At 34.5% G+C, this 25705-nt stretch overlaps 1 pseudogene; it reads right to left on the bottom strand.

The window, feature by feature from the left end:
- Window positions 1–25399, bottom strand: LOC139847054 (coatomer subunit zeta-2-like; annotated as a pseudogene).
- Window positions 25400–25705: the final 306 nt, after the last annotated feature.

A 25705-nucleotide genomic window follows, 5' to 3' on the forward strand; every position in this document is an offset into this window, starting at 1 on the left:
TTAATTCTGAGCTCCAGAATCTACACTGTGGTTGGCAACCTTACCAGCAATGACATTTGCATCCGTTTCCATGATGATTCTGCAAAAAAAAAAAAAAAAAAAAAAAGGGATCACAATTAATGTTTTTTTAGTACATAAGTTAAAAGGATTCAAATAGATATAAGTTGTGATGAAGATAAGATAAGATGTAGCTTACTCGCCATCTCAACAATAAAATGAGATCCAAATTCTCAAGTGCCTCTTTCTTATCCACATTTCCACTGTAACACACAATTAGTAGAGAATATTACGAAAATAAATTTTATTGTTCAAAACTAAAACAAACGGATAAGTAATTGTGTATGGAGACAGAATATAATCAAGGCAAACTACCTAAGCAGAAGACCAACTGCATCAAAAAAGAAACCCTGAAGAACAGTCGATATAATGTGCTCGTTTCCATCATCACCTCTAGTAACAAAGAAGTGTAGAGATCTTGAGCGAACTTGTAGATGATAATGTTGTTCTCAAACATTGTTATCTCCGCTGCACATCTATAATACCAACTATATAGCTATATTATGGTTATTTACGTGACATCCTTCCGAATCCAAAAGTGTAATGTTCTTCACATAATGATAGGACTCCTGCACACAACAACCATCATACATAATTACATCTAATCTTTATTACTCATGAAGACTAATTTCAAGCATATCATTACTGCTTACATCCAATCTATCTAGTATTTTTTAACGTAAGCCCGATAGAATCTCATATCATAATTCCAAACCAGATGCAGTTTTTTTTTTTTAACGGCAAACAACAATTTCCATTAAAAAACGATCCTTAGCAAGGAGCTAAAGGATATTACAACGGCGTAGACAACCATAAGTTCCAATCAGAAACTAAATGACCTCTACAACCATAACTTTCATGATTGCATCGTACACTTTGACACTTCACTATAAACTAATACTAATATCCTACATGATCATGATACTCTTAATTTTTATATAAGAAAATTCAAACATTATTCCAATATAATACTTAAATATTCACCCAACGGATATGTGATACATAAAAACCCGTGTCAAACAAAAAAAATTAAGATGTAATTTACTTTCATGTGGGCTAAAGCATATAAACAAACACACCAACAAAAAAATTTATATAGATTGAATGAGATTGAATCCTTTGATGGACGTTCCAGGAAATTAAATTATTTTCTGGAGGAAAATCAAAAATCGTTGAAAATCAAACTAAAAATATGATATTAGAAAGAACTGATGACCATACATAATGTTACAAAATATCGATATCGAGTATATAGAATGAACGGAATTACAAACCTGGATGAGAAGCTGTTTCGAATGCCCTAATCTGCATCCCACAACATATATTTCATTAACTAAACACAAATTGCAGATTCAATTTCAACTTACTTAGTCAACATCATGTTCTTCAATTAAACTAAAACACCAAAAATTAAATTTGTTGAGTAACAAAAACACAACACAAAACAACTTCAATTAGGGTTTCATTATTTTTGTTGAAGATCTAAGCTTTTTAGTTTATGATCTCATTACTTTTACTAGATCTTAGCTTTCTAGCTTATGGTCTCATTAATCTTGTAAAGATCCAAGCTTTCTAGCTTAGGGTTTCTTAACACTTGAGATCTAAGTTATTATTGTAGATCTAACTTACTTGGAACCTTTTTATGATTTTTATGGTGATAAAAATCAAGTCTTTATCATCTCATATGATGAAGATGCATAAACTTGTATCAAAAGGACAAAGGTTGAAGCTTTATTGTGTTTATACAATAAAGAGACAACCTTGATGTTCAAAACTTGTAGAAAGTTAGCTTTTACTTTTAGTTGTGTGTTGATGGTTAAAACTTGGTCATAATGATTCTAAAACATCAAAGAGTTGTACACTTGAAGCTTATACGCATCAAGGATGAGAACCGTGATAAGCATCAAGCACCAAGAAACCCACCGGAGCACTTATTTCTGTTTTTCGGGGTCTGATCAGACTCCTGGGACTTCTGGAAAGTTGATTTTCAGATAGTTCGGTTTGAGTAGATGACTTTTCACATTACAAACGGTCTCTCAACTTCGGCTATGTGATGCCCCGTACAAAACCATCGTGTACGAATCATCAACAACAGGATCATTACAAGGTTAAGTACTATATGCGTTTTCAAAAAGAGTTTTGCATTCAATAATAAAGTGATGTCTAAACCAACATCGAATGTTTTACAATTCAAAAGCATGCTTCACTAAGTAGAAGCAAATAATAAGTGTATGTGACCACAATGGTCGTTACAAGTCATAGTTCAAAAGTACGAATGTTTGAATGCAAAATAAAGTAGTTCATGCGATGACAACTCTAAGCAGCGGGTGTCTACATCACGACTAGTACACAGCGGAAGCTAACCTCAAGCACCTGAGAAAAACATGCTTAAAACGTCAACACAAAGGTTGGTGAGCTATAGTTTAAGTATAACAGTATGTAAGGTAGGCCACGAGATTTCAGTGCTACAAAGTGCGTTTCAAAACAGTATGATAAAGTATATGTTAACCGTGGGCACTTGGTAACTAACTTAACGTTTATACCCCCTGAAAGTACACTTGGCAAGTGCGTATGCTTACGAAGTATTAAACACTCATTAAATACTAGCGCTACTAGCCCGAGTGGGGATGTCAAACCCTATGGATCCATATCTAAGATTCGCGTTCACGGTTCAAAAACCAATGATTAAACGTTACCGAGCTAAAGGGAATGTTTATGCCGTTGTATAACTCACACATATATAAGTTTAAGTACTCGTGCCTAGTATGTAAAACATAAAATCCGCATGTATTCTCACTTCCCAAAATAAGTTAAAGTAAAAAGGGAATGTTATAACTCACAATGATTTTTTTTTTTTTTGAAAGGCAAGCCCCCCAAAGTGTAGCAAGTGAGGATTGAACTTGGGTCCCTTTGGAACTTTCCAAGCATCCTACCACCAAGCCAACCCCTTGGGGTTTATAACTCACAATGATAATGTAGTCGTAAAGTCGGTTCGAAAAAGGTGTGCAAGTAATCGGTCCGAAGGTCCTCAACCTAAGTCAAATAGTACTAAGTCAGTAAATCGTCCGAAAATGTTTAAAAGTATATAAATAAGGTCTTGAGGGTCATCATCATCCATCATCAAACAAAAGGCGTAAAGTAAGTTTCGTTTATGAAAGTAGTTTACAACAAAGGCTGACTTCAGTCAGTCACCACGGCCTCTACCCTTACTGAATTAAGGTGAGACCAGTGGCCATGGCTCCGTCTATGAGTCCTTTAGTTGTGGTAAAATTTACAGAAGCAAACTCGTCTTGGTTTGACCGTGGCGACGGTCTAAGTGCGAGTAGGTCAGAAATTTCTGCACAACGTTAAAGGACATAGTGACGATCGGAGGGCCATAAATCCTAAACTGTAACTAGGATTAAGACGAGTCCTATATGAAAAGTTATCTACTCGAAAAGTTATATCTAAAAATCATGGTCTCAGTAGCCCAGGTCTATTGGTCTGTTACAGAAACAGCAGGTCAGTAGGGTTTGGACAGAAACAGTAAGTTTAAGTGAGTTCCGGTGGTCTTGGTGCTTGATGTTCATCATGGTTCTCATCCTTAATGCATATAGCTTCAAGTGTACAACTCATTGATGTATCTACATCATCTTAACCAAGTCTTGACCATCATAACCCTAGTGCAAGTCTAAGACATGAAGCACAACTCACTTAAGAGTTGCATATAGTTTGATGAACCAAAGTTACATCAAAGTCTTAGGTTTGACACTTACATGAACTATAATAGAAATATTGAACTCTAAACTTGAAAATAAACTAACTAATCAAGATCTTAAGGTGTAGAACATGGTTCTTAGTTAGATCTTGAAGATCCAAGACCCAAAAGTCTAGATCAAGCATAAGTATACAAAGTTATATTTAAAGAAAACTTATTTGTGTGTTCTTGAACTTTCAAGGTTGACTTTTAGTTCAAGATTAAAGAGATCAAGGCTAACTTGTAGTTCTTGACCATTTAAACTAATTACATGAATTTAAAGTGCAAGAATGAAGAAGTAAACTAAGTAAACATGTAATTTGTTCATGGTTGTTCATACTTTAAAGATTCAAACCAAAGTTTGATCTTTAGAAAGTAAACTTTAAAGTTTACTTCATGAACTTCAAGTATGAGTTTAATCAACACATGAACTTGCAATCTTTTAAGAAAGTATATGTAGAACCATAACTAGTAAGTTATGTTCTTGAGTGTTCTTGATAAATACAAGATATTATGAAGAATCAAACTAGTAAGTTTGATCTTGTAGCTAGTAAGGAACAACTAACAATTACATGTAACAAACTAACAACAATAAGTAATCAAACTACAAGTAACAAAAGATTTAAACAAACGAAGAATGATGATGATAATGGGGTGAAAGGCCACGGTTTTGATGAAGAACAAAGGGAGAAAAAGAGCCTTGTTACTTACTAGTTTAGAGAGAATAATGAGAGAAGAATGAAAGTATGTTGAAGTGTGTATGAGAAAGAGAGAAAATGCAAGTGAACAAGTAATGTAAAAAAGATTTTGAATCCCCTTTTCTCCCATGAAAGGCCACGGCCTGCAGCAGCTCTCAAGGGGGGGGGGGAGGGCTTTGTTTGGTGGTCTCTAGCATGTAAAGCTTCAAAAGTGTGGTTAACGGGTGGCCATGCATGGGGATAAAGTGCTAACAAGATTCTAAGTCTTTTAACTAACTAGTTCAATCTTAAAATGATACTTACAAGTGGAAGAGTGGGCTAATAAGTCCACTTAAAAGGTAGGGTGGGCTCATAAGTCTTATTTCATGAGTCCATTAACTTTAAACAAGCCCAAGTCCAATTAATAACAAGTTAATCCAAATAAAGCCCAAGTAATTAACTAAAAACCTTAGTTAATTAAAATGATTAATAAAACTAATCATGAATGTAAATAATACTCTAAAAATATTATTCGTGAAGTTTCGGGTGTCACAAAGACGTTTCGGGCACTTAAAAGTCAAGTATAGTGTATCATGGCAACATGTAAATGTAATAACATACATTTGTTTAATCACACGTATTAATAATAATAATTATTATTAATAAATAAACGTTGGAAAATCCAGGGTCATTATATTACCCACCTGTTAAAGAAAATTTTGTCCTGAAATTTTAAGCTGAGGTAGATGGAGGAGTCGGGAAAAGGTGAGGATACTTCCGCATCATTTGATCCTCTCGCTTCCAAGTAAACTCAGGTCCTCGTTTGGCATTCCATCGTACTCGAACGATCGGAATCTTGTTGCGTTTCAAAGTTTTGATCTCACGATCCATAATTTCAACAGGTTCTTCCACAATGTGAAGTTTGTCGTCAATTATAAGTTCTTCCAGTGGTATGATAAGTTCCGGTGCCGCAAGGCATTTCTTCAAGTTCGACACGTGGAAGGTAGGATGAACTGAGCTCAATTGTGCTGGTAGATCCAAACGGTAAGCAACGGGTCCAACACGTTCTAAGATTTCAAAAGGACCAATATATCGTGGGTTTAACTTTCCACGTTTTCCAAAACGGATCACACCTTTCCAAGGCGCAACCTTCAACATTACACAATCACCAATGTTCAATTCAAAGTCTTTACGTTTAAGATCGGCATAACTCTTTTGGCGATCGCGGGCAGTCTTAAGTCTAGCTTGAATCTGAGCAATCTTCTCCGTCGTTTCATGGACTACCTCGGGTCTGGTGATTTGCTTTTCGCCTACTTCGGCCCAACAAATAGGAGATCGGCACTTACGGTCATACAATGCTTCAAAAGGTGCAGCATTAATGCTAGAGTGATAATTGTTGTTGTACGAGAATTCGGCGAGTGGCAAATGCCTTTCCCAGGCCTTTCCAAAATCGATAACACATGCACGCAGCATGTCCTCCAAGGTCTGAATCGTTCGTTCACTTTGCCCGTCAGTCTGAGGATGATAAGTAGTACTCATGTCAAGACGGGTTCCCATGGCTTCTTGCAAAGAACGCCAAAATCTAGAAGCAAAACAGGGATCGCGATCGGAGATGATCGATAATGGTACCCCATGAAGAGATACAACCTCCTTGATGTAAAGTTGAACAAGTCTCTCCATTGTATCAGTTTCCTTCATCGCTAGGAAGTGTGCAGATTTGGTAAGGCGGTCAACAATAACCCAAATAGTATCGTATCCGCCCACCGTCTTTGGTAGCTTGGTGATGAAATCCATCGTTATCCTTTCCCACTTCCATTGTGGGATTTCCGGTTGTTGAAGCAATCCAGAAGGTCTCTGATGCTCGGCTTTAACCTTCGAGCAAGTCAAACACTTACCAACATAAGTCGCAACGTCCTTCTTAAGATTCGGCCACCAATATTGTTCTTTAAGGTCGAGGTACATCTTGCCCGCTCCAGGATGAATCGAATATCTTGATTTGTGTGCTTCATCAAGTATCAGGTTTCGTAGATCTCCATAAAGAGGTACCCAAATTCTTCAGGCATAACATCAGAGTCCAGACTCCCTAACCTCGAATCGAGAGACAAGTATGTTCAAATGTTCATGAGCTATGTTCTCCTCCTTGAGAGCCTCATCTTGGGCTACTCTGATCTGACTGTTGAGATTCGAATGGATGGTGATGTTCAGAGCCCTAACACGAAGAGGTGCCGTCCTTTCCTTTCGGCTTAAAGCGTCAGCTACAACATTGGCCTTGCCAGGGTGATAACGGAGTTCACAATCGTAGTCGTTGAGCATCTCGATCCATCGATGCTGTCTCATATTCAATTGCTTCTGATCAAAGATGTGCTGGAGACTCTTGTGATCGGTGAAGATAGTGCTCTAAGTTCCATACAAATAGTGTCTCCACAATTTAAGCGCAAAGACAACGGCTCCAAGTTCAAGATCGTGAGTAGTGTAGTTCCACTCGTGAATCTTCAATTGGCGGGAGGCATAGGCAATAACCTTTGATCGTTGCATCAGTACACAACCAAAGCCACTCTTCGATGCATCACAATAAACAACAAAGTCGTCACTGCCTTCAGGAAGTGATAGAATAGGTGCGGTGGTCAACTTCTTCTTCAAAGTTTGAAATGCTGATTCGTGTGCGGGTTCCTAAATGAACTTCTTGCCCTTGTGAGTCAGTGCGGTCAAAGGACGTGCAATCAGAGAAAATCCTTCGATGAATCTTCGGTAGTAACTGGCAAGACCTAGGAATTGGCGAATGTGAGTTGGAGTAGTGGGGGTCTCCCACTTGCTGATAGCTTCAATCTTGGTGGGATCAACTTTGATACCCTGGTCGCTCACAACATGACCCAGAAATTGTACTTCCTTCAACCAAAATTCACACTTGGAGAATTTGGCGTAAAGTTGCTCTTGTCTCAAGAGTTCAAGTACTAGTCGGAGGTGTTGCTCATGCTCTTCTTTGCTCTTAGAGTAGATGAGAATATCATCTATGAAGACGATAACAAACTTATCCAAGTACGGCTTGCAGACACGATTCATGAGGTCCATGAACACGGCAGGTGCATTGGTCAATCCGAATGGCATCACGAGAAACTCATAATGACTATAACGAGTTCTAAATGCAGTCTTCATCACGTCACTTTCCTTCACCCTCAGCTGGTGATATCCGGATCGCAAATCGATCTTTGAGTAAACACTCGATCCTTGTAGTTGATCAAAAAGATCATCAATTCGTGGAAGAGGATACTGATTCTTGATAGTCAATTTGTTGAGTTCGCGGTAGTCGATACACATACGGAAGGATCCATCCTTTTTCTTCACAAATAGAACAGGTGCGCCCAAAAACTTGGTTGGATAAACCCTCAGTCAAGTAGTTCTTGTAGTTGGCTCTGTAATTCTTGCATCTCAGAAGGTACGAGTCTATAAGGTGCGCGAGCTACAGGTGCGGCTCCTGGTACTAAATCAATTTGAAACTCTACTACTCTCGGCGGCGGTAATCCCGGCAATTCTTCAGGGAAGACATCGGAAAATTCGTTCACAATTCGAACGTGGTTCACATTCTTCACCTCGGTTTCTACCATTTTCACATGCGCTAGGACAGCAAGACGTCCCTTCTTCATAATCTTTTGTGCTTTCACGCAACTAATGAGGTTCAACTTAGAGGTACATCTTTCTCCGTAGATGATCAGTGGCTCACCGTTTCCGTGTGGTATACGAAGTGCTTTATCTCAGCAGATAATATCGGCCCTTATCTTGCTCAACCAATCCATACCAACGATCACGTCAAAACTTCCCAGTTTGATAGGTATCAAATCAATTTCGAAATCTGCACCGGCTATGTTGATAATAGCTCCACGACTAATATGGTCAACCTTTGCAAGTTTTCCATTGGCGACCTCGACAAGCATACTCTCTTTTAACGGGACTAATGACCAATTAATCTTATCGCAAAAATGTCTACATACATAACTTCTATCCGCACCAGTATCAAACAAGACAGAAGCTAAAAGATTGTTGATTTTGAATATACCTGTCACCAAGTCGGGGTTTTCGCGTGCGTCCCTTGCATTAACATTGAAAGCTCGCCCGCGGGGTGGTCCGCCGTCTTTTCGCTTGTTTGGGCATGCATTTCTGAAATGGCCCGTCTGCCCGCATTCGTAGCACTTCTTCGGCCCATTGGTGTTTGGCTTTCCATTCAAAGTGGTGACCTTGCAGTCTTTCCCGATATGCCCAGACCGTTGGCACTTCTCGCGGACAACATTGCAATACCCAGTGTGGTGTTTGTAACACCTCTTGCATTGTGGTAAGGTTCCCTTGTAGTTCGGGTTAGAGTTGGTGTTGCTGTTGGGGCTGAGATTTCCACCATTGTTGTGCTTCTTGGCAGGGGTCTGGTCATAGGTTCTCCCCCTGTTGTTGTGGTTGTTGTGGTTGTTGTTGTTGTTGTTGTTGTTATTATCCCACTTTCACTTTTCGCTACTACCAGCCTCAAACTTAGCCTTCTCCGGCTCATCAATAAGAATCTGATTCATGAGGGTATGCGCCATGCGCATTGCTTCGGGAACATTCGGTGGTTTGGACGAGGTGACATTTCCCTTGATGCTCTTAGGGAGTCCCCAGAAGTACCTTTCCATTCGTTTGAATTTCGGGGTGACCATTGTCGGACACATAAGAGCTAGTTCCAAAAATCTCCTGTTGTAACCATCAAGGTCGTTCCCAACGGCCTTTAACTGCATGAATTCCATTTCCATCTTTTGGATTTCAGTTCTCGGACAATACTCATCAATCATAGCAGCTTTGAATTCCTCACATGGCGTAGCATACGCCTCATCGATGCCTTTCGCTTGAGCTAACGTGTTCCACCACGTTAGCGCGCCGTCAGATAGCGTGCACGAAGCAAACTTGGTCTTGTTGTCCTCCGAACAGTTGCTAACTCGGAATACTAATTCAAGTTTCTCGAACCATCTGGTGAGACCAACCAGTCCCTAGGTTCCACTGAAGTTGTGTGGTTTACAGCTCTGGAATTCCTTGTAAGTACACCCATTTCGAACGGGTGGGATAACCGGTGGTGGTGGCGGTGGAGCTTGGAGGTTTCTTTCTGCTAGGGCTGCGGCTACACGTTCTTGGATCATCTCTTCAATTTGAGCAGCAGTAGGTGTGGATCGACAGTTAGCCATGATGTTCTAAACAAAAATTTTGACTCAAGTCAAAATTCAATATGCAAGTAGTAATAATACAGTATATAGTAACCAACATGAAATCAAAACATCACATGTTATTAAATAATGCATCTAGGTACAAATACCACAGAATCATCGTACAGTAATGTAAATAGAACATCGTGCAAGAATTAAATAACGCAAAGTTCCATTCATTAATATTAATAATAAGTTTCATACATCTGAATAAGTTCGTACAATACATAAGTGAAATATGAACTACAACTAGATTACATCATGAAATCTAATACAACAGTCCTACAGTGAAGGTGGGTGTAGGATGTCTAAAACCTGAGCCAACTGCTCCTCGAGCTCAGTAACCTGAGCTCGGAGGATTCCCACCTCCCTTGTCAATTCCTAGACAGTGGTGTTGGTGGGGCAGGCGGTGTTGGCGGTGCAGGTGGTGCCAGTGGTGCAGGTGGTGCCGGTGGTGCAGGTGGTGCCGGTGGAGCAGGTGGTGCTGGTGGAGCGGGTGGTGCAGACCGCAAGAAGCGGGGTGCAGATGTCCCGGCTCCAGAAATAGTCAGCACGTAACGAGGTGCCTTACGTATGAGTGGGTCGGCAGGGTACGGTACAAGCCGCTTACGGGCAGTAACCCTCCGACGCTGACCAAAAGCGTCAGTGAAAGCACGACCTCCATTCACCCCTGGAATGACGGTGCCATCAGGACGGTACCGCTTCTTCGGCGGGGTGGAGGGTGCCTGAATAGGTATATCAGCAGGGTCCTCGTCATCACTGGAGTCTGATGAAGAATCATCTGATGAAGAATCGGCGGATGATGAGTCATCCGAATCATGCGGTGGTGGTACGGGTGGCTGAACTGGTAGTCCGAAGGCGGCCAACATCTGTCTGTGTCTGCCTGGCGGAATCGGCACTAAACGTCCGTCGGGAGTGCGTCGGCAAGGCGTGCGCATATGGTTACGAAATGGCCCTTCCCCGAACTCCACGGGAATCTCAATCCCACCGATACGGGGCTGTGACCCCGAGGGTCCGGGAGCAGACGGAGCTGGAATCTCCATAGGGCCTACGTGTCCATCGGAAGCAGCCACTGGGGCAGGTGTACTACTACTGGCTCTGGAAGTAGAAGCGCCGGGATCACTAACGGGTAGCGAGACCGGTGTATCGGCAGCAACAGCAGGTGGGGCGACGGGGTCTGAGTCTGAACTACCCAAAATGCTAGCAGGTGGTACATCCGACATCTGAACAAGGAAAAATAAATTTTCCATGTCAGTAAGTCATAAAGCAAGCACGTATTAGGCCAACAGTTTTAAATCATGTATAACAATAAGTAGCATGGCAATAATAATGAATCATACAGAAGTAGCATGCAATCGAAAGCAAGTAATATCATACAGTAGTGAAATCATGTAGTAGCATACGGCATATAGAAGTAACAGTAAGCAGCAGCATGCAGTAAGTTCAGCGGAAACACGTAAACTAGCAAGTTGTAGATTAGTCCTATTAGTGAATCCTAATCGGGTCGGTCTTAGACTCACTAATGCAACCTAATTCCCTACAACCAATGCCCTGATACCAAATGTGATGCCCCGTACAAAACCATCGTGTACGAATCACCAACAACAGGATCATTACAAGGTTAAGTACTATATGCGTTTTCAAAAAGAGTTTTGCATTCAATAATAAAGTGATGTCTAAACCAACATCGAATGTTTTACAATTCAAAAGCATGCTTCACTAAGTAGAAGAAAATAATAAGTGTATGGACCACAATGGTCGTTACAAGTCATAGTTCAAAAGTACGAATGTTTGAATGTAAAATAAAGTAGTTCATGCGATGACAACTCTAAGCAGCGGGTGTCTACAGCACGACTAGTACACAGCGGAAGCTAACCTCAAGCACCTGAGAAAAACATGCTTAAAAATGTCAACACAAAGGTTGGTGAGCTATAGTTTAAGTATAACAGTATGTAAGGTAGGCCACGAGATTTCAGTGCTACAAAGAGCGTTTCAAAACAGTATGATAAAGTATATGTTAACCGTGGGCACTTGGTAACTAACTTAATGTTTATACCCCCTGAAAGTACACTTGGCAAGTGCGTATGCTTACGAAGTATTAAACACTCGTTAAATGCTAGCGCTACTAGCCCGAGTGGGGATGTCAAACCATATGGATCCATATCTAAGATTCGCGTTCACGGTTCAAAAACCAATGATTAAACGTTACCGAGCTAAAGGGAATGTTTATGCCATTGTATAACCCACACATATATAAGTTTAAGTACTCGTGCCTAGTATGTAAAACATAAAATCCGCATGTATTCTCAGTTCCCAAAATAAGTTAAAGTAAAAAGGGAATGTCATAACTCACAATGATAATGTAGTCGTAAAGTCGGTTCGGAAAAGGTGTGCAAGTAATCGGTCCGAAGGTCCTCAACCTAAGTCAAATAGTACTAAGTCAGTAAATCGTTCGAAAAGGTTTAAAAGTATGTAAATAAGGTCTTGAGGGTCATCATCATCCATCATCAAACAAAAGGCGTAAAGTAAGTTTCGTTTATGAAAGTAGTTTACAACAAAGGCTGACTTCAGTCAGTCACCACGGCCTCTTCCCTTACTGAATTAAGGTGAGACCAGTGGCCATGGCTCCGTATATGAGTCCTTTAGTTGTGGTAAAATTTACAGAAGCAAACTCGTCTTAGTTTGACCATGGCGACGGTCTAAGTGCGAGTAGGTCATAAATTTCTGCACAACGTTAAAGGACATAGTGACGATCGGAGGGCCATAAATCCTAAACCGTAACTAGGATTAAGACGAGTCCTATATGAAAAGTTATCTACTCGAAAAGTTATATCTAAAAATCATGGTCTCAGTAGCCCAGGTCTACTGGTCTGTTACAGAAACAGCAGGTCAGTAGGGTTTGGACAGAAACAGTAAGTTTAAGTGAGTTCCGGTGGTCTTGGTGCTTGATGTTCATCATGGTTCTCATCCTTGATGCATATAGCTTCAAGTGTACAACTCATTGATGTATCTACATCATCTTAACCAAGTCTTGACCATCATAACCCTAGTGCAAGTCTAAGACATGAAGCACAACTCACTTAAGAGTTGCATGTAGTTTGATGAACCAAAGTTACATCAAAGTCTTAGGTTTGACACTTACATGAACTATAATAGAAATATTGAACTCTAAACTTGAAAATAAACTAACTAATCAAGATCTTAAGGTGTAGAACATGATTCTTAGTTAGATCTTGAAGATCCAAGACCCAAAAGTCTAGATCAAGCATAAGTATACAAAGTTATATTTAAAGAAAACTTATTTGTGTGTTCTTAAACTTTCAAGGTTGAAATTTAGTTCAAGATTAAAGAGATCAAGGCTAACTTGTAGTTCTTGACCATTTAAACTAATTACATGAATTTAAAGTGCAAGAATGAAGAAGTAAACTAAGTAAACATGTAATTTGTTCATGGTTGTTCATACTTTAAAGATTCAAACCAAAGTTTGATCTTTAGAAAGTAAACTTTAAAGTTTACTTCATGAACTTCAAGTATGAGTTTAATCAACACATGAACTTGCAATCTTTTAAGAAAGTATATGTAGAACCATAACTAGTAAGTTATGTTCTTGAGTGTTCTTGATAAATACAAGATATTATGAAGAATCAAACTAGTAAGTTTGATCTTGTAGCTAGTAAAGAACAACTAATAATTACATGTAACAAACTAACAACAACAAGTAATCAAACTACAAGTAACAAAAGATTTAAACAAACAAAGAATGATGATGATAATGGGGTGAAAGGCCACAGTTTTGATGAAGAACAAAGGGAGAAAAAGAGCCTTGTTACTTACTAGTTTAGAGAGAATAATGAGAGAAGAATGAAAGTATGTTGAAGTGTGTATGAGAAAGAGAGAAAATGCAAGTGAACAAGTAATGTAAAAAAGATTTTGAATCCCCTTTTCTCCCATGAAAGGCCACGGCCTGCAGCAGCTCTCAAGGGGTGGGGGGAGGGCTTTGTTTGGTGGTCTCTAGCATGTAAAGCTTCAAAAGTGTGGTTAACGGGTGGCCATGCATGGGGATAAGGTGCTAACAAGATTCTAAGTCTTTTAACTAACTAGTTCAATCTTAAAATGATACTTACAAGTGGAAGAGTGGGCTAATAAGTCCACTTAAAAGGTAGGGTGGGCTCATAAGTCTTATTTCATGAGTCCATTAACTTTAAACAAGCCCAAGTCCAATTAATAACAAGTTAATCCAAATAAAGCCCAGGTAATTAACTAAAAATCATAGTTAATTAAAATGATTAATAAAACTAATCATGAATGTAAATAATACTCTAAAAATATTATTCGTGAAGTTTCGGGTGTCACAAAGACGTTTCGGGCACTTAAAAGTCAAGTATAGTGTATCATGGCAACATGTAAATGTAATAACATACATTTTTTTAATCACACGTATTAATAATAATAATTATTATTAATAAATAAACGTTGAAAAATCCAGGGTTGTTACAGGCTATATTTACACAACAACCCCTCAAGTTTACACTTGCTCATGGGTTAAAAATGTAAATATATATATATATAATTTTATTAAAATAAAAGAAACTAATTCCACCCAAATTTTATAACGGGCCCTATCTTCTCGCTCGGTGCGAGCTAAATTTTTTCGAGACCACTGTTCAATTACGAAAAATCTTACGAACCCAACGGGACTAACTATTCCTGAAATGGAATTTTTTTTAAAAACGCTAAACACGACGACCACCCGTATATTCCCGCTCGCCACGAGTTAAAAATTTTCAACGGCAGTGTCAGACTCGAAATAATTTTATGAACAAAACGAAACTAACCACGTTTGAAACGGACACTTTTTAAAAAATGCTAAACACAACGACAGCCCGTATCTTTCTGCTCGCCGCGAGTTAAATTTTTCCGACAGCATGAAAGGACCTGTTCATATTAATCATAAACGATTCACAAGATTTCATTGCGAGGTTCTGAGCTCTATATGATACATTTTACAAACATCGCATTCGTTTTTAAATGACAAACTTTCATTACATCGAAACTTGACGGCATGCATACCATTTTATAATATATCAAACTATCAAATGACTTAATAATAATCTTGATGAACTCAACGACTCGAATGCAAAGTCTTTTGAAATATGCCTTGAATGACTCCAAGTAATATCTTTAAAATGAGCAAATGCACGGAGGAAGATTTCTTTCATACCTGAGAATAAACATGATTTCAAGTGTCAACTAAAAGGTTGGTGAATTCATTAGTTTATCATAATCATTCATTTCCATTATTTTAATAGACCACAAGATTTTCATTTCCATTTCTCATAAATATACGTCCCATACATAGAGACAAAAATCATTCATATGGATTGAACACCTGGTAATTGACATTCACAAGATGCATATAGAATTTTTTTTTTTTTTTTTTTTTTTTTTTTTTTTTTTTTTTTTTTTTTTGAAAGGCAATGTTAGTGGTTAGAGTTAATTCACGAAAATCCCCCCCCCCCCCCCCCCCCCCCGAGACTCGAACCCTGGTCTCCTCGAACACCATGTTAACATGGTGACCAATGAGGCAAAGCCCCATTGGCAAGATGCATATAGAATATCCCCATCATTCCGGGACTCCCTTCGGACATGATAAAATCGAAGTACTAAAGCAGTTCAAATTTTCTGACTGGGGCTTGTTAGTGCCCATAGATCTATCTTTAGGATTCGCGTCAATTAGGGTGTCTGTTCCCTAATTCTTAGATTACCAGACTAAAAAGGGGCATATTCGATTTCGATCATTCAACCATATAATGTAGTTTCAATTACTTGTGTCTATTTCATAAAACTGTTATAAAAGCAGCACATGTATTCTCAGTCCCAAAAATATATATTGCAAAAGCATTTAAAAAGGGAGCAAATGAAACTCACAATACTGTATTTTGTAGTAAAAATACATATGACGGTATTGAACAACTGAACAAAGCAAGGTTGCCCTTGGATTCACGAACCTATATTATTTGTTTATTTGTTAATATACATAATTGTAATCGAACAATATATATATAAATTTATTAGTTATTTCATTTCTATATTAAAAATATATATATGTTTCATATATTCACTTTGTATATAAAATATTACTTTTTGTTATGTTATATGCATTAATTATATCATTTTTGTCTTAATAATATTAGTTATAATGATACTAAAATAATATTAATAGTGCTAAAAAATAATTATAATACTTAATATTATTAATAAGATAATAACGTTAGTAATTCTGTTAATAATGAAAATAATGATATTAATGATAATAAATGTAAAAATATAACTTTTATTGTTAATGATAATTATGATAATGATTTTAGTAACTACGTAGTAATACTGATAACAATAGTAATGTTAGTTTTAGTGATATCAAGATAATAATTTTAATAAAAATGATAATAGTAATAATTGTAAATTTTAATAATAACAATACTAATAATTGTAATCATATTAACAATAACGATAGTATTTATAATAATACATATGTTAATAATAATAATAATAATAATAATAATAATAATAATAATAATAATAATAATAATAATAATAATAATAATAATAATAATAATAATAATACTTAATGATAATAAAAATAATAAAAATAATGATAAGTGTAACAATAATAATAATAATAATAATAATAATAATAATAATAATAATCATAATAATAATAATAATACTTTAAATGATAAAATTAATAATAATAAATATATTAATAATACTCATAAGACTAATTATGATAATACTAATAATAATACTTATAATACCAATAATAACAATAATAATAATAACAATAATAATTGTAATCATAATAATAATAATGATAATAATAATAATAATAATAATAATAATAATAATAATAATAATAATAATAATAATAATAATTATTATTATTATTATTATTATTATTATTATTATTATTATTATTATTATTATTATTATTATTATTATTATTATTATTATTATTATTATTATAATAATAATGGAAATGAGAAGAAATTGTATACCCTAAAAAGAAATGCATCAGACGGGACTCGAACCCACGACCTCTCATTAACCGACCCAACACCTAAACCATCCAAGCTATTCTGTCTTTCTGTTATTATACCACCCAGAATAAATATAACCCGTATTCCTGTTTTCCCTCCTTCTTTATCCTCTCTAATACTCAATTCGATCAGAGATGAAGTAAAATCACACTCACGAATTTCAATCTTAATTAAGATATAATTTATAATTATATACGATCTGATGGATTCTTTTATTCAATTAAACAAACAAATAAATAAAAAAATGAAATACAGACATGTTGTTCGATAAAAAAAATAATAATAACTCAAAAATAGATTTTGATTTTCTGAATGTTTTAGCCAAAGATCATAATACCAAATATGTTTCAAATCATCTTTAGAAACTATTAAAATTATCAATTGGACTTGAATTACAACAGAGGACTTGAATTTAATCGAAGAATGATCGTTTGATTTTTTGGGATAAAAGTTTGACTCCAAAATTTGGATTCATTACAAAATTTTGAGATTTGAAAGTTTGCAGATAGCTTGAAATAAAGATTCCAATCACAACTGCATTATTACATTTCGTAATTGATTTCTAAATCGATCTTTTCAAAAAATAACGCACAAACAGAGCATACCCATGTTCTTCATGTTTTCTGTTTCAATTTGTTTAAGTAAAAGCTGTTAAGATTAATGGTATTTGATATCTGATAGTGTAAAGTCATAATGCACCACTTTAACAAATAATTTGGATTTATAGTAAACGTGATCGACATATTTAAATAATCCAGTACAAAAAAAATAAAAAAATAAAGTGACAGAGATGGCAAACTGATTTTGGATGTTACTCATTATTGGAATCGTTCTAGTACAGGTTTTTAGAGACAGAAACAAATTACTTAAAGCATTGATAACGATAGAAAATTGAATATGTAATTTTCTCTGTATTTTTATATATACACACCATGTTTATATATGTATATATACCATATTTATTTATTTATATACTGTATACACGTATTGATCTATATATAGTTGTAACTGTAATCTGTATATGTATATGCATTTACATATATCTTTTATTTGTAAAACTGAATATATATTTGTATATTAAATATATAAAGAAACATAATAATAATAATAAAAATAATAATAGTTAATAGTTAATAATAATCCTAACACAATGTTAAATAATAATAAAAAAATGATATTATTGATAATTCGTATTATCTTTATAATAACATTCATAATAATAATAAAAGTGTTAATAATAATAAGTCATATTAATCTTAATGAAATTAATAATAATACTATTAATAATAATAATAATAATAATAATAATAATAATACTAATTATATTAATACTAATTGTAATAATATTAATTACAATAATAATTATTTTCATAATACATATATATAATAATAAAAATGATAATAATAATATTATTCATGATAATAATATTAATTTGTATTACTTATAATAATAATGATAATAATATCTAATAATACAAGTGGTATAAAAGATATAACAAGTTACATGTATTCCATTTTCATTTTAGAATAATGATATTAATAATAATAATACTGATATTGATATTAATATTAATGAAAGTAATAATAATATTATACAAATATATTTTCAACTTGTACTTTCATTTAATATATATGTTACAGTTTATTAATTATATCATATTTACTAAATTATATAATATATATAATAAAATAACATATATTGAATATTTAATCTTTATAACTTTTTATATATATATATATATATACATATATATATATTTATATATATACATACATATATATAAATATACATATATATATATATATATATATATATATATATATATATATATATATACATATATATATATATATATATACATATACATACATATATATATATACATACATACATATATATATATATATACATACATATATATATACATATACAAACATATATATATATATACATACATATATATATATATATATATATATATATATATATATATATATTTAGATTCCTTTTAGTAACAGCTTAATTATTCTGCACACTACTTTATATTTATACTTCATCTTATTAAATCGTATTATATTAATTCCAATTAATATATACACTTATATTTATATTTACATATTTATTTACACACAATGATTCGTGAATCGTCGAGCCCAGTCGAAAGGTAATTGATTACGTGAACATAGTTCCAAAAATTTTGAGACTCAACATTACAGACTTTACTTATCGTGTCGGAATCATATAAAGATTAAGTTTAAATTTAGTTAAAAATTTCCGGGTCGTCACACAGCACCGTTACACTCGAAAAAATTTATTGAACAAAACAAAACTAACTACGTTCGAAACGAATACTTTTTAAAAAACGCTTAACACAACGACATCTAAAACGGCGCTTAACACATGGGCCATGTTCCCCTCTGTAAATACATAACGCTACGTTAAATATGAATACACAGCCCGAAAGCCCCCGCCGCAACGCGCGGGCCGGTCCGGACTAGTTATTACTATATATATGTTTAACTTGGAACCAGTAGAAAAGAAAAAGTATATATCACCCCTAATATTATCAGCAGTATTGAATAATTAGCAAGGACAACCACTAATTTGGATGCATGAGTTGTCTTCACCTTTTGTAGTCTACAAACAATATTAGAAGAATAAGGTCTGAATTTCATTGTGACATTTTAACAAACAACTGGCGGGTGTTGTTTGTTTAAACAATTCATTGCAAATAAAGAGAGTACCTGATCATTAGTAGACAGTAGTGATCTATCTATATTGAAATCTAATGTGATGGTAAAATATAATCATATCAATAAATTATAACATCTTAATCACACAAACAAGAGCAGGGCATGAAATGAAACTGAGTACTTGATAGACTTAAGAGAAGATTAATTGAATGGTTTGGATTAGTAACCTGTAATTTATCGAATTAACCAGAGGTGGGAACAGCTAATAGTCATTCAAACTTACAAAATGCATATATTAACAAGAATTCTTTGTAGATTGTCTCTAAACAACAACAAATACTTTAAAGCTTTTTGCATGGGATTCTTAAAATCTAATTTTGTAATTGGGTTTTTTAGAGCTTGTAAGGGTTTTACTTTTTCAGAACAGTATTTATATGAGTAATGATTATATGGAATTTCAAAATGGTCAAAGGTTTTGATGATTGGTGGGTAGTATACTAGTAATGTTTTCCTAAAGTTATACGATAAACTTATGATCGTCGTCTCTCAACTTGTACTCATTATTCCCACGTCGTCCTTATTCTTTTTTTTTTGTGCGTCGTCCTTATCCATTTTTTCTATCATCACTTAAAATAAATATAGAAAGAGATCTAGTGAGAAGCATCTAGGGTTTGCAAGTGATTAATCATATTTTGAAGATAAATTTCAATTGAAGCATCATCAAGCAATATCATCAAGCAATAAGGAGTCTTGTTTCAGTTCTAGGAACATCAATTCTTCTTCACTTATCTTTTTGGTAAGAAACCCCAATTTTAATTGATTAGTTAATTTGGGCTTTTGTTAACCTTCTTTATTTTGGGTAGATCTTGGTTTGTAAGTTGTGTCTTTTGGCTAATATATGAAAATTTATCAACTTTAAAGTTAAGATTTGTGTTCCTTAACATAAAACTTTAATTTGATACTAGACGTTTGTGACGATCGCTCCAAATCCATATGGACGAACACGTCATTCATCGATTTCATTGCGAGGTATTTGACCTCTATATGATACGTTTTGTAAACATTGCATTCTTTTGAAAAGGCACACCATAAATGAATATTTAAATCAAAGGTTTTCGACATCTGATGATTTCTACATATAGACAATCACTGTAAATAATAGTTTACAATAGTACTTCCGTTGACAATGCAGTCAAAATAAGATACATGGTGATGATTTGGTGAATGCAACGTTTCCTTGAAAAATATGCCATGTAAGACTCCATGCACATAGCTTGTCTAACATATAAGCAAACAGCGGAAGACTTCTAGGGAACCTGAGAATAAACATGCTAACAAGTGTCAACACAAAGGTTGGTGAGTTCATAGTTTTAATGTTTTGCATAATCTGTACATAAAGGTGGATCACAAGATTTCAGTTGTTTCATCCAGAAACGTTTATCAAAATATTCTACAAGATTGAGCACCCTGGTAACTAAACTTTAACGTATATCTAATAAGTACCCCTGTTTTAACATACATGCAACCAACATGTACAATACACGCAAACCAACGTGTACTAAACTCAAATAGCATACGTCTGTTTTATAGTTCAGGCTAGGGTTTCTATACCTGGAACAGACGGGGATGTCAAGCCCTATGGATCCATATACAACTACTCGCGCCCACCAGTTCTTATAACTGGCAGTTACTAGTTACCAAAGCTAAGGGATTTTTGGTTCAAACTCAGTGTAGAATTTAGTATGTACTTGTGTCCATTGCGTTTAAAATAAAGGGCATGTATTCTCAGCCCAAAAATATAGATTGCAAAAGTAATTAAAAAGGGAGCAAATGAAACTCACCTTAGCAGCATATAAAGTCGTTCACCAAAATGTGATCGAAACTCGGATTACCAAATAATCGTAGATCTCAACCTAGAGAACATATGTTGGTCAATAAATGTCTATCAAGCTAGGTCAGGTCGTAGTGTATCACAATCCTAATGCTCGAGATCGACATACAAAAGTTATTCAAAGTCGTTTCAAAAAGTCAGTTTTGGACAGTTGTTTAACAAAATGAGATGTACCTTATATAAGGATTCATTTACTCGGTTGGTAATATTCAAAAATCCAATTTATCAATCTCGTAAACAAGTTGTTTAAATCTTAATTGCAGATTCAAAAGCAATTTCAATTAACGTCAATCATAATTCAGTTGATTATATATTTTAATCCATTCATCGAAACTATTCGATATCTAAATGAAAAGTTATTGATTTTTCGCCAGCTTTCCAAAAACATGTATATCATATACCTTTTACCAGTAATATATGTATTTAATTAGTGATTCATTATAAACTGTTTAATGACGAAATTTAGTATACAAGCATGCATAAACATATATACTCGAGCACTAGACATGTATACACTATTAATATATAAAAGATAAGATATGAATGCTCACTTATCAATATTGAGATTCAATATTGTAGGAAAGTACGTAGATGTAACGGAGATGATAAACACTAGGTTTGATTCATAAATATATCCCCGAACATTACCCATAACCTCCTTGGCAATAACCCATAATTTCCTTAGCTCTAGCTTGTTTGTAAACTTGTTTTGAAATTACTCAAACAGCACTCCGTCGTAATATTTTATGTATAATACTAATAATAATAATTCTCATAACCATAAGATTAATAATAATAATAATAATAATCTTAATAATAATAATAATAATAATAATAATAATAATAATAATAATAATAATAATAATAATAATAATAATAATAATAATATATAAATATAATACGAAGTAATATTTGAATGATTTAAAGAAATGGAACCAGACATCGCGTTTTATAGTGTGGCCTGAATTCAGACACCATGCGATCGCATGAGTTTTCAGTGTTTTTGCCATGCGATCGCATGGCCGCCTTTTCCGTTTTTGTTTGCTAGTTCGTCGACATCAAATAGTGTTTCACTGTAGCAAATAGTGTTTACTGTAGCAAATAGTGTTTACTGTAGCAAATAGTGTTTACTGTAGCAAATAGTGTTTACTGTAGCAAATCAATGTAGTAAAGTCGTTTCACTGTAGCACTGTAGCAAAGTACGGTTTCACTGTAGCAAATAGTGTTTTACTGTAGCAAATAGTGTTTTACTGTAGCAAAGTCATTTTTACTGTAGCAAATAATGTTTTACTGTAGGAAAGTCGTTTTTACTTGTACATATATATATATATATATACATACATATAATTGTTCATGAATCGTCGAGAGTAGTCAAAGGTAATTGTATATATGAAACAGTTCTAAAATTTTGAGACTCAATCTAACAGACTTTGCTTATATTAAATCATTTAAAGATAAAGTTTAAATTTGGTCAGAAATTTCCGGGTCATCACAGTACCTACCCGTTAAAGAAATTTAGTCCCGAAATTTAAGTGAGGTCGTCATGGCTAACAATAAAAATGTTTTCATGACGGATATGAGTTGATAAATAGAATTTTATCACCGTTGAATTATATGGATAAAACAATCCGATTTCTCGAAGCGTATGAGAGAAGTTATCGTAAAAGAGTGAAATGAAAGAATAGAGATTCGTATTAACTTTTGACGTAGTTACGATTGATTTCCGGAATTTAAGGAATAGAAAATCTTCATAATCTAAATAAGATTTGATTCTTCGGAATTTACAGAAATTAGGATTTTCTTTGATTAAATGCGTAATCTGCCTCGATTGCTATGTCTGATATTTCGCTATAAATTGACCTCTTCCGTTTCATTTATTTTCACCACTCCTATAATATTCTTTCTTATTTTATACATCCCAATAGATTGTGAAAATGCTTAATCCAGTTCTGATTCTTGATATTTTCCTGGCTATCGTATCCTTCATTCTTCTTTTTCATCTGCCACCAGAGGAAGTTATTTTCTTCTACTATTACCTTGGAGTTATAGTGTTTTTCATTCTCCAATTGATATACACGGTTTGTAATTTCTGGGTGGTTGTTGGGTTTTATATCTTCCCTTATATTTCGATGTCTCTGCTTCTGTCTTTCCATAATCATTGACATCCACAGTTAATACTCTCTCCAATTTACTGTGATTTATATATACTCCCATTGATATTTTGAAGCTTCATGCTTTTGTTTTATCTTCCCGACTTTAAATCAAGCGAATAATGGTCCAGAATTCGTAGGTATGAATTTCGGAATGAACATAATTAATGTTCTAAAAAGAAACGGTAATAGCACAATCTGACTTGTCAAATTACCAAAATACCTCGAAAAAGACCGAATCATTAAGAAAATATTTTCTTGATATTTTTAGAGATTATATAGAATGAAAGAGTTATGTAACATGGTTCATGACGAGGGTATGATCTGTGAACCTTTATCACGTTCCATTAAAAACTCAGCATGACTTACTGTAATATAATCACGTTGATCAACTGTAGCAAATAGTATTTAATGTAGCAAATCACTGTAGCACTGTAGCAAAGTACGGTTTCACTGTAGCAATAGTGTTTTACTATAGCAAATAGTGTTTTACTGTAGCAAAGTCATTTTTACTGTAGCAAATAATGTTTTACTGTAGGAAAGTCGTTTTTACTTGTACATATATATATACATACATATAATTGTTCATGAATCGTCGAGAGTAGTCAAAGGTAATTGTATATATGAAACAGTTCTAAAATTTTGAGACTCAATCTAACAGACTTTGCTTATATTAAATCATTTAAAGATAAAGTTTAAATTTGGTCAGAAATTTTAGGGTCATCACAACGTTCTTGTTAATTGAATGATGATTTTTGAAGCAAATTAGTGAATGAGTGGTAAAAGATGATTTTCTTCAAATATTATTATTGTGGAATTAAGATAGTTACTTAATAAAATGTTATGGATTTATGAAATTTTTAAAAGAGATAATTTGTGTAATGAAAATAGTGTTATGGTAAATGTTGATGGCAAAACTTGTCTAGTGCCCAAATGGGTTAGGTTGAAATGGTTAAGTAAAGGACTAGAAAAAAGGGTTTCATGTCACACTTCCTTTGTAGAAGTGAAGAAACAAGAAATGATCTTAGTAAGTGATATGTGTATGTATGTTCTTGTTATTAGGTTGTTAAGAAGCTTAACTCTTGTGTGTGCTAGCTTTGTGGAAGCTTAAATTACAAGGTGAGTATATAGGTTGTAAATGGGACACATGTCATTAACTTGCAGTTGAGCAAGTGGTGACATGTGATTTGGATGAGGATTATATCCCAAATGTGCTTAGTTAATTAGCATAAGCTAGTATGCTTAGGTGGCAATAAGCCTTGTGCGTTTGTCACAATTAATTAGGCTTTGGACCCGTTAGCATTTACTCGTAGTAAGTGTTACTACTTTTGTATGTGTGTATGTTATGTTTAGTTGTTTAACTATTTACACATGTATATTCACTAAACTCATTGCTTCTTCCATTTAGTTGAATGTGTAACGTAGGTGAGGCCGGTTCTAGAGACAAAGGCAAGAAAAAAGCTTAGCAGATTAGCTTGAAGTACTCTCTTTTGGTAATTGGAAGTTCTAGTTTCTAAGCCCTCTGAAGATACCTCAGCTTGAATGTAAAAAATGTCTTCTACTTTTGAACTTGTTTAATGAATGAAGTAATAACAGTGACTCCCACAAGAATATCATGTTCATCTTCTCCGGTCAATTGCAACATAGTTGGAGTTGGAGGTGATCTAACCGAAGTCTCAAAATATCTAGCGCTTCGGAATCAACCAAACTATTTAGTAGCTTCAATGTTCTAACAAAACCCGCTTGCCCACTAGTTCCAGGTCTTCTCGAGCTCCCACTAGACCAAGATCCCCCAACAAAATCAGAAAGTTCAATAATGCTAGGATTTTCAGCACATAACCTTCTACCTAGTGGTTCCTCAATAGGAATCTCAACCATATACATGGTTCCCGTTTTAACATCATTTTAACACTACAAGCAATGGTCTGACCGCCTCTAGACACTAACCACTTTTGATCTATAAACACAACATGACACCTTTCATCATCCAACTGCCCAATCGATATCAATTTTTTCATGAGCTTGGGAATGAACCTCACGCTCCTCAAGATCCAAACATAACTAAGTGTTTTATAGCAAGGTCACAAATACCTGCAACATCAAGTAATTTTCCGTCTGCAACTCCAACTCTACCGGATTACCACCTGAAATAATACATCTCGTTCATGTACATGGACGCATGATACGAGG

The sequence above is a fragment of the Rutidosis leptorrhynchoides genome, chromosome 1 (assembly GCF_046630445.1).
Source record: "Rutidosis leptorrhynchoides isolate AG116_Rl617_1_P2 chromosome 1, CSIRO_AGI_Rlap_v1, whole genome shotgun sequence".
Classification (NCBI taxonomy): Eukaryota; Viridiplantae; Streptophyta; class Magnoliopsida; order Asterales; family Asteraceae; genus Rutidosis; species Rutidosis leptorrhynchoides.